We start from the raw sequence: 7,739 nt of genomic DNA on the forward strand, positions 1-7,739 counted from the left end.
CCTGGTCCCTTTAACTCGTGCTACTGAATGTTTTCCCCTTCATTTTTCAGGTGAGAAACCAAGCTGATGTTGCTACAGCAGCTTCCCAAACCTGACCCGTCGGCACGCGGGTCGCGTTTGGCTCGAATGCAACTAATAAGCCGAAAAAAAAAAAAAATGCCAAGCTATCGTTAAAATAAATCATGTGTGGTGAAGTGGATTTATTTTATCCCACTTTAATCTTGAACCAAATGTTGGAAATGCGTGCAAACCTCAGTCTGCCTCAGGCTCAGTTATTCAATCTGGACTTTAAAAAAGGTGAGCAGGAAAAATGGAGCTGAGAACAGTGGAGATAAATAATAATAAAAAGTAGGATGAGCCTGAGTAACAAGCATTAGGCTTATACCTCCCGTGTCTGGCAATCTCCTGGGAACTCTTGCAGAGCAACAGATGGTAAACTCTGAATGACTCAGCCGCGGCTCGTCCACGCGTGGTCCTCTACTGCCCCCTGCTGGCCACGTGCAGGACCAATCACTGCATTCACAATCACAAATATTAGAATAAAGGTTGCCTCAGCAGACCTTTTTGTTGCCATCATGTGAACTGCTTAAAAACAGGTAGCAAAAAAGTGATTCTTATATTAAAACAATGGCTTAATGAACCCATTTGGTTCAATAAGTGAAGTGCAGACACCCATTGTGAGTGATGATCTCCATGCAGACTCCCACTCTAATGATAAACACATGTGAGTGTTCCCACTATCTGGGCCATTTACAGGCAGCCGACACTAAACAATCTATCACAGGCGTATAGAAGAATGACCCCCCCCCCCCCCGATACAAAAGGAGGATGACAAATTACATGGAATGTGAAGAGGTGAGAGCAGATGGATTATGAACTATAAATGTATAACAAATGAACCGAGCAAGGGGGGGGGGCTCCGGACCGCCGGACCCGCTCAATCAATCAGCGCTCTAACAAGACACAGGGCTTGGAGGACAATGGCACACACAATCACACACGTCCACGCAGAAAGAGAAAGTTAGTCTCTCTCGTTGTTGTGTAGCTTTGGATTGTTGTAGAAGATAAGAGCGAGATAACATGAAGACAAATGTTATTGTCTGTTCAGACATCATTTTTTCTTGCACCATCGCCCTCTAACGAGTTTTATTTTCTCTGTCTCATAGCTCTTTCTTTTTTCTGTCTGTCTCTCCTGTCCTCTTAGTGGCTACACTGGTGTGACTAAGGGGATGGCACTGGTGGTGGTGGGGGGGGGGGGGGGTCCACCACACCTGTTTCACATCCAGCGCCAGCAGCAGGTTGATGTTTTTTGGTTCCGAGTGTCATGTCTTCGTAACACTTGAATTGGTTTCTAGGATATTCGGTCCGACATTCCCGCTCCTCACAATACGAATTGCAATACTTTGGTTGTCCTCTGACTTGTCCTTTAGCGTCCCAATCTGGACAAAATGTATCCATTACTTTTGTTTATGACAAAGAAAACCCTGCAAAAGTGATTGTGATCATCCAAATAAACCTGGTTAGTGCTGATGGTAAATGATGGTAAATGTTACAAATTAAATAACAGATTAAACTTACTCCAACTTTTATCCATTTTACAATTATTTTTTTAGCAGGGCTGTGGACTAAAGACATTCTGGTCACAATCAAGGGAAGTACATTTCCAGGATAATTGCCTAACTTCAAGTTAGCAAGCTACAAGCTAAAAATGGCACCAAAAAAAATGGCAGGTTTTGAACATAATTTGGGTGGTGTGTTGCAACCTAGAAGTATTATTTTATCGTTTATCCTAGAATAGGAATGTGCTTAGAATTCTGTTGGGAAATCACTGTGATTTTGTTGTAATTTCATTTAATAATTGTTCTGGGTATTGTTTATTTTACTGAAAGGTGAAAGTTCAGTGATGATGTCATAAGCCAGCGGGGCAGCCTGGGAGAGAGCTGGGCCGAGGGATGCGAACGGGGGCCGCTGGTGATAGAAGATGTCGTGTTGCTTCGTGGAAAAAGAGACTTCCGACAGTTTTAAGAGTGGAACAGGTGCAACCAGGCGGTCTTGCTCGGTTCTTTTGGGGAAAGATGGTGAAGATGTACAAAGAACATGTTTAGGGCCTTTCCTCTCTAACTGGGAGGCTTTGGCGCTGATTGGTGGGACTGCATCCAGAGATCCACTGGTAAGAGAGAAGGACTTTTAATAATAATAATAATAATAATAATAATAACAGTACATGTTATTTATAATGCACTTTTCATCAATAAATCTCAAAGTGCTACAGGTAAAAAATAGACAACAAAAAACAACAAAAAAGAAAGACAAAAAAAAGAAAATAAAGCTATTCTTAGAAGAGAGGATAAAAAAATCTAAAGCTTTGCTAAAAAGAAATGTTTTAAGGTCTTTTTTAAAACACTCAGTGGACATTTTTGAGACATGTATCAGCTCATTTAAATAGCTCACCTCTCTGTATTGTGTGTACACTTAACTTCATTTAATATAGAATGTGGTGTGTGACACTTCCACCAAAACAAGTTCCTTCCTGAGACTATTTAGCAGAGCCCCCGTCTCTTAGCACACCCAAGACCATTGGGATTGGTTTAAATAATCTTTTGATCTTTGAATCTTTCTTTCTTCTATCCCAGAATGCATCTAGGGTCTAGCCAGACCTTACGCCACAGTGCTGTGGAAAGAAAATACACCTGGCAATACGAGACTCACCTCGTTCAGACAGATTCATTTCTCCAGGGCAGGTGGGGGTTATTTAAATATTATAAGTCTTGGCTGGTCTGCCTATGTATGACAGATTTTATCACAGACACCCGTCCCTCTGAACTATAATAGGAATCTAGAACAATTCCAGAAATGGATCATAGAGTTTGTGTGTAAATGCTAATACTATCAATAGTATTAACTTAAAGAATGTTGGTTTGTCTCTCCCAGAACCACTTGCCATGTGAAGAGATGAAGTTAGTGAGGGAAGAACAGGGCCAATATTTACTGCACACCCCCCCGCCCCCGGAACCTGAAGCTCTCTTTCCCGCCACTCGGCCTCCTCAGAGTCCCCCCCACCATTTCCCCTCCATTTCTCCAGAGGTGGAAAGCAACAAATTGCAATTGATCATGTTACTGTAATATTTTTCTGTAGTTGTAATTTTTAAGGTAGTTATGTGACATGGTGATATGGCTCCGTGCCCTTATCAAATCCCGAAAGACTGTGATTTAATTTAATAAATATAATAAGTATAAATAAGAAAGCTAATTATGCAGGACTGTAAGTCCACCCGCTGTCATACAGTAACTAAGGAAAAGGCAGTACCAGTTTTTTTGGGGTACTATAGCTTAGGGTACTGCGATGTTGTCCTAGTACTGAGCTCGTAAATCCACATTGATGGGGGGGGGGCGTTTCTGACTCCGACCTCAGAATATCTGACTTTCAACTACAAATGGAACACACTGTTTTATGACCTCACAGTCCAGCCGGGCCCCCCACCTGCCGCACAGACGGGGGGCCCAGGGGACTCGGGTGCGTCCGTCTCCAATAAACACATCGTGAGTGCCGGCTGTGCTGTCGGAGTCCAGCGAGTCATAAGGAGCCAGCAGTGTGGATACCGGCCGCACTGAAGCCATGGCAGAGGGATGTCCTGCTGTCTGAGACGTTCTCCAGGGCCATGGGAGGGGGGGTGAAACACGGGGGGGGGAGGGGGGTGATGGTGGTTTGGAGGACACTTTACCCCCCCAACCTCCCCACATGCACCTTGCTTTCCTCTAAAAGAGTCACAGAGATGTGGAAGAGGGAACAAATGAGCCTGTGAACACGAGCCCACACTCAGATGGAAATTCTTTCTTTCTTTCTTTCTTTCTTTCTTTCTTTCTTTCTTTCTTTCTTTCTTTCTTTCAAACTTGAGTAAAAGTGCTTTGGTTTGCTGTTGAAACTGGAAAAGCCAGCTGAGACTGAAGAAAACTGTTTCACAGTTATTTGTAATAACTAATAACTAATAAGTAATTTGACCTCCTTCCTGCTCAGGGTGGGAAGGTTACGGTAAAGTCAATTCTACGACAATATGATACACATCAAAGTTTCAAAATGAAAGGAATTAAAAGTAAGTAAAAATGTTCCATGAATGACATTTAGCTCATTTCTACGGCTTGGATGAGCACAAACATGTTCATGGTTGAATCATCAGTACAAAAGATGAACAAACGCGTATCTGGTGCTTTGATAAAAAAAGTCGAAAGTACAAACCTGTGTACATAAAACTTAGTGGGAGGTTAACTGCAACGCCCAAGTAGCATTTTGAGCAGAAACATCCAATCACAGGCTTAACATTATGTTACATGTGCAAAGCTGGTGAAAGCTAAAATTATAGTGTTCAGAAAACTAATAAAACAATCTGAGTCAGGGTCAATTACAGCTCAGATTCCCATCTCTGACTGGCCTCTTCTCCATAGCAACTGCAGCCAAGGCTCATGGGTACAGACTACATACAGTACTATATACAAGATTCCTCAGAAAGGAGGATAAACAGCTATATATATACACTATATATATATATATATATATATATATATATATATAACAGATGCACATTAGCCGACCTGAACCTTTGTGAGTGAAAATGTGCGTCTATTATATAATAACAGGATAGACTCACATTTTCGCATGTATGTTGAACGAGTACTGTAACAAGTCTCTGTACAAGCCAAGGAGATCATTTGATATTTATATTTAATTACAATATCGTTCCATGCAAAAATGAATACCAACATTTGACTGAATTTGTCAAACCAACTTGTTCTTTTTCTAAAAGTTACAGTCAAAATACATGTGGACATGTCAATATTGTCTGAGAAAGACTGAAAATATGTGAACCGTTAATGTTTAACTGCCAGTGCCCAAGGTGATTGTTCTTATATCAGCCTGGTAGAACTTTCCACTTTCTGTGTGGGTTCCCCCCCCCCCCCCCTTGCTGACAGCAAACCTCTCTGCGTTTACACTTTTGTGTCAAAAAAAGAAAATAATGCACCTCAATGCCAAGTGTCAGGGTCAGCGGTTTTCAACTCAAGCGTGTGAAAACCTGCGTGGATAGACACTCGTGCACACGTCCACACATGCACTTGCATTCCCCTTTCCCCTCTCAGCTTCCTCCTGGCTCAGCTTTTATGAGGAGAGCAGTGTGAAACTGACACGGCCATTATCTCTCCTGTAGCTGCCCCTCCCCTGCCGTCCCCCTGCCCATCTGTCACATAACAGGGACAGGAGTCGACTATCAGAATGAAAGGACTGCAGCCGCTTTGTTAAAGACTCTGCTTGTTCACTGGTCGGGTCGGGTGAAGCTTCGCTAATACTAGCATGAGGTCATAGTGATCTGGTCTAAGACGTAGACTGTAAAAAGCATTCCGGGACTGAAAAGTGAAGCTAATTCTGAAGCTTCTTAAACCTGCGTTCTATCCACTCCAGTGGCTCCAAAGAGAAGTCTATGAGCAAATGACCGTACTTCCCATTGATTTATTACCTGAGTAAACATTTTCATAATGAATCCATTGTCAATTGCTAGTTGTAAGTCTTCATCAATACAGAATGACGTTCATTTTGTAAATTATGGTTCCATTTATTGGGATGCTTTAGGACCTGTCGATCAAGACAAAGGCTTGGCAAGGCTTACATTTAGATCGCCTAAAATGTGTTGTTTAGCGTCCAGCCTACTGAGCTAGCCAGATCCTGCTAGCGTTAGCTGGTAACTTACGGGAAAGCTCGCTAATTTTCTTTTGTACTGAGGTATATGCAGATAAATGGTGCCAGTAACCGAGAAGTCCGTGTTTTCTCGCTGGTAAATCTCTGCTGGATGATTTGCTTCACTAGGGTTGAAAATCTACCATTTCCCACCCTTTAGCATTTAGCTTAGCGCAGCGCCAATGCAACAATAACTCGGCCTAACTTGGCCAACTAACCACAGCTCCACCCTTTTGTCAAAAACCCTAGCACAAATCGTTAATATAATGCATCCTTGCGCCAAACTCGAGACTAGGATGCTATGTCCACTAATCGTATGGTCTATGGTCTCAGGTTCGGCATGCTCTTCTGGGAGGTCTTGTGGCAATGACCTGCTGAGTCTACACATTTTTCTTGCAGTTTGACAGTTTTTTTAACATTAACTGTTACCGGTATTTTTAGATTCAATTAATTATGACAACCCATTGTCCATCTATTCACTTGGGAGCCTGAGCTGGCGGTGTCCTACCTAAAAGTGAAAGAGCCATTATTTTTGGTTATGTGAAAATGGAGCCTCAGGTCTCATTATTTTTATGTTCTGCTACTTATATTTTTTTTCTGGGGTCAACCATGTATCTTCCTTAGACAATTGCAGCCAAGTGGAAAGCTCTCCCGCCTGCAGTCATGTCACCTCCCAAGGCCCCGGTGTTATAACTCAGAGTCTCTGCAGAGGGCCTTGCCTTGCTGCATCACCTTCATTAACCACCGTGCTGGAAGCTTCTTTGTCATCCCTGGTTCGATGACTTGCCTTTCAACTCCGGCTTAGCTTCCCTCCAAGTTTATTTTTCCACTTAGAGTATCTGTTGTGAGGACAGAGGGAGGCACAGACAGAAGGGGAGAAAGGGGAGCTACTCAGGGCTCGGGCTGTGCTTTTTTAATCTGTTATTCTCCTGTATTGGCACGGGCGTCTCCAGTGAGGGGATTAAGAATCCAGACAGAGTGATGGAGCTCGACGCTGACCCTGAGGGCGGCGGAGGACTGGAGGAGGAGAGGGTAGAAACAAAATAAATCACCTCTGTGGAATGAAAGAGAGGAAGACAGAGACTCAAAGAGGCGTAGAGGATGGAGGATTTTGTGTGACAGACAAAGAGAAGCAACAGAAAGCAGAGGAAAGAAGCAATTGAGGGAAGAGAAAGTGAGGTGCTGGCAGCGGTGATGGTCTTGCTGAATGAGGGAGCAGTCTAAATCCTGAAACATGACCTAAGCAATCCAAAGGTTTCCTCACGGTTACATTCTGTGCTGATAACCAGCCGAGGGGTTGCCGTGTAGGAGTACCGCCGTGCCTTCACACCTCATTTATACATGGATGATTTCATCAGACAAATAAACAAGTTCAAGGTTTTCCTAGATCCGGGCCTATCAGCTCAGAGTAATGGCTTATTCTCCAGCATGTAACGGCAGCAGAGAGGCTACAGTGTTGTTTCTGAGGGAATGGTGTCCTGTGGTTTTTAATTGGTGGCGGATGCATTTTCATTTTCATTTGGCCCAGCTGGAGAGAGTTTATGAATGTGACTGTTGTTTCAGGTGTTATTTATTGTTGGAGCATGTACACATCACTTAGGCTATGCTTCCCCTTGACCTGTAATAGACTGTATTATCAACAAACCCTTTGAAATAAGCCCATTACATACAATCTGTCAGGAATTTAATCATAGGGTCAACTCTAAGACGGCTATTAGTAAAGGTCCCGTTTTGTAAAAAGTGAGATTTCCATGTCCCTTTTATTATAAAACAGGTTGAGGTGCCATGTACAGTAAATACTGTGAAAGTATCAAAACACTCAATCCACAAAGAAATGCACACAGCCCATATTCAGAAACTGTAACCTGTAACCTGAACCTGAACATGAGCATTACGAAGGACGTTTAAATAAAGAAGTTCTAGATTTAATGATACTGTCTCACCCTTTAAGCATAGTTTGGGATTTTTACACGTGTGTCCGGCTTTGAACCCTGCCTTCGAGTGTGGCCGTTTTAAA

The sequence above is a fragment of the Etheostoma spectabile genome, unplaced genomic scaffold (genome assembly GCF_008692095.1).
Source record: "Etheostoma spectabile isolate EspeVRDwgs_2016 unplaced genomic scaffold, UIUC_Espe_1.0 scaffold00569331, whole genome shotgun sequence".
Taxonomy (NCBI): domain Eukaryota; kingdom Metazoa; phylum Chordata; class Actinopteri; order Perciformes; family Percidae; genus Etheostoma; species Etheostoma spectabile.